The sequence below is a fragment of the Littorina saxatilis genome, unplaced genomic scaffold, assembly GCF_037325665.1.
Source record: "Littorina saxatilis isolate snail1 unplaced genomic scaffold, US_GU_Lsax_2.0 scaffold_228, whole genome shotgun sequence".
Lineage (NCBI taxonomy): Eukaryota > Metazoa > Mollusca > Gastropoda > Littorinimorpha > Littorinidae > Littorina > Littorina saxatilis.
In genome coordinates, this window is record NW_027126718.1 from 91394 (window position 1) to 95000 (window position 3607).

At 41.0% G+C, this 3607-nt stretch overlaps 1 long non-coding RNA gene across 1 annotated transcript in view; it reads left to right on the forward strand.

Moving 5' to 3' along the window:
- Window positions 1-739: 739 nt before the first annotated feature.
- LOC138955220 (uncharacterized) overlaps window positions 740-3607 on the forward strand; it is a 7922-nt gene continuing 5054 nt past the window's right edge. Inside the window, exon 1 of the long non-coding RNA XR_011452148.1 lies at window positions 740-967. This is a non-coding gene — a long non-coding RNA (uncharacterized lncRNA). The remainder of the gene's footprint in view (window positions 968-3607) is intronic.

A 3607-nucleotide genomic window follows, 5' to 3' on the forward strand; every position in this document is an offset into this window, starting at 1 on the left:
CTGGGTCGTTATTTGTTTGGTTGCTGGGTCATTATCGAAAAATAACTACCCCTACAAGTTTACAGAGGTAAAGAAGCAGAGGGGGGAATAAATATATGTTATTTGTGTTGTTGAAAAGGGTATCAGTAGAATTGTTAGATTCTTTGCATTTCCTTGTGTAGTTGACGTGGTATTGCTTAGTTGTCTTGCATGTGATGGTGGTAGTGGTTGTTATTGTTGTTGTCACTGGTGGTAGCAGCGACACAGTAAGTAGTAGAAGTGGTAGAAGTGAGAGTAATCCCAGTAGTAGTAGAAGTAATATCAGTGGTACATGTATGAAAATAATTATGGTCTAACAATGGAAGAGGGTAGCAGAGCATCTGTAATTACAGAAGTACAAATTGTGGCATTATTTGTAATCCCTATTAATATAATAAATAGTGTTTCTCAAATTCAATTTTAATCGAACTGCAGTATCTTTTATATGCAAAAGACAATAAAAAAAATCTTCATGCATGTCTGCTTAGAACGGCTTATTATGTACGGCGGGGTTGGGGGGATGGGATGACCTATGCTGATGTGTACACATAGACAAACAAACAGGTGTGTGTGTGTGTGTGTGTGTGTATGTGTGTGTGTGTGTGTGTGTGTGTGTGTGTGTGTGTGTGTGTGTGTCCGCGTGCGTGTGTGTGTGTGTGTGTATGTATATGTGTGTATGAGGGTGTGTGTGTGTGTGTGTGTGTGTGCGTGCGCATGTGTGTGTGTATCTCTCTCTCTCTCTCTCTCTCTCTCTCTCTCTCTCTCTCTCTCTCTCTCTCTCTCTCCCCTTCAAACAACTTTTTTTTCTGTGTTTAAAAGAAGCTCAGGGAGAAACCACAACACAGCAGGCGGTATGTGAGAGCGACACAGACAAGCTGATCGTGCCTGTGGTTTGCTCTATTGTCGGTGTTGGACTGTTGCTGACCATAAGTCTTACTGCTGCTGTCTGGTATGACACACACACACACACACACACACACACACACACTCACACATACACACACACACACACATACACGCACACACACAGACACACACACACACACACACACACACACACACACACACACACACACTCACACATACACACACACACACACTTGTTGGTCAAAGGTCAGTCCGAAAGAACAAGCCCTGCTGTCTTGAACTGTAAATTGTACACAGCAACTCATTTAAGATCCTTTGGTACTTTATTTTCCACAGTTATGTAAACAAAACAGTGCATTGTGTGCCCTGCATTCTTCTGCAAATGGATTTAAAACTATCCTACTAACACTATGCTTTTGGGAATGAGAATATATTTGCGGCTTGAATGCTAATGATGTCTTCACAATGACTACCAACAAACAGCAGAGTAAGACTCCTGGGCAAGACTCAACAACCAGTTATATTACTTTGTTCAGCAGTACCTTCCTTTCCAACGCTGCATATTTCACACGTGCAAACGACGGGTATCTGCTGAATTCACGTGGTAACTGGTGACCCAGTAGTTCATGAGGCTTGATAGAGGGAAGGATAAGATATTAGTGATAACGTCTAAGACAAAAACTGTCTTTCATCGCCCCAAGAACTATACAGGTTCGGGGTTGTATGTATGTGACCACACACCAGAAATACCTTAAAATAAACGTTTGAATGCTTGAGTTGCACAGATAGAAAACGGCTGTGTTTTGAGTGGGGAATACCAGACAGTTATTCATATTGTGACGCGTTTGTACTCCAGTCATAATTGTCGTCCAACTTTCGACCCCAAGTAGAATGTGTATTCCATGCGTTATTGCTAAATATATAGGTTTGAAATTGAGCTCATAGCTACATGGTTCGTTGTGGGTGTTGAGTAGATGACAACATACACGAGGAAAGTCTTAGCATTGGTGTTTGAGTGTTCTATTTGTCAAATATAAATGCTGTGTTTGGTAGTCTTTTCAGATCGTGACATTCTCCAACGGGCAGAGTGTTTGTATTTGTTCTGCGCGAAGTTAGAATCCGGTTTCATTCTAGAATGGACCGGGTCCAGGTTGGAATTCTAACCCTGCGCAAGTACAGGGGTGCCATTCTAGAATGAAACCCTTGAATAAAGGGGGCCGTAATGTTTGTAGGTAAGACAGAGTTGTCTTCCCTTGAATTATCTCCACCTGCACCTTCCCTTTGATAAAATGGGGCTGATTTGTCTACCCCTGAAAAAAATCCTTTGGCGATCTTGCGATGTCATGTCATGTCAAGAAAGTTGACACTCCTGAGTACGCAATAAACAAAGGCAGACCATAGCAAGGGGGACTACCAGGGCGGTAATGTTTGCAGGGCAGTTGTTTTTGTGATGAGAGCCGGTTGCGGCCGCTTGCAATGTCAGCGCTGTCTCCCTCTCGGAAATGTCCGTTTTTTTGACAATTTTTTTGACAGACAGACAGACAGACAGACGGTCAGACCGACTAACCGACAGACAGACCAACAGAAGGACAGAGTGAGTTATAGAGCTGTTGTCACAGGTTTAAAAAAAAGTTGACATTAACAAAAACAGAAATCAACAACAAAAAGTTTTGTCTGGTTTTATAATATTATGGGAAAACATTGAAAGCAATTCATAGTAGTAGTACTACCACAACAAATACTCTCAAAGGGGAATTCCATGCCTAAAAGTTTGACAGTTTTTATTTAATCTATCAGAATCCCTACCTTCCAAACTGTGATATGCCCACGTTTCAAACTCCTACAACCCTGCATTACTACTACACAAAAGAACAAAGTTCGAAGAATTATATCCTGGTGCACATTTATTTGTAGAGGAAGTACCAATCATTCAAGAGAGTTCACTTGATTTACAAATGGATTGGAGGTCTGTCATTTCCAAGCAACTGAATTGTAGCTTAAAATCAGTGAATACCCTTTATTTCTGACCAAGCCTCATTGCAATGACAGTCAATTAATTTTTCTCTCCAAAATCACAACATTATACCATGTCATACTTTCAAATAACCTCTAATTGCCCTTGAAAAAAATACAGGCTCCTGACGTTCTCAGTGCCCAGTGACGGCAGAGATTGACGAATTGCAATTCAACCGTGTAGCAAGATGGCACCACTTGAGCCAGAGGTCAACTAATGATTAGTAATGACATTCCAATTCACAGCATCTTGATTGACAAGCTTGATTTTCCGTAATAACTGTGGAAAGTCAGAATTTTCAAAAATTTTCCCTGAAAAGCATAAATACTCGAAGCTCAGCGTTCACAAATGAATCAAATGAAAGAATGAAATCGATGATTAGATGCCACAAGACCTTATGTCGAAATACAAACGCCAGTTATGGGATGATATGTCATTTTGGAGAAAACAAAGACGATTTTCTACAGAAACTAGCCTCGCCTTTGCCGATTTTCGTGGGGCCCACCGCAGCCAATTGCTTAAGTTGTGGTCGGCGCTCATAACGAGGGGTTTGCTATGGCTGCGAGTCTTGTGGTCAAAGCAGCACCGTTCTTAAGAGGCGCATGCCTGATAGAACGTTAAAGCTAGTTAAAAAAAAAAAAAAAAAAGCCTTTCCCTCGCTCAAACTATATAGTCATATTATATATCGATACAAAGCTAAAGACTTTA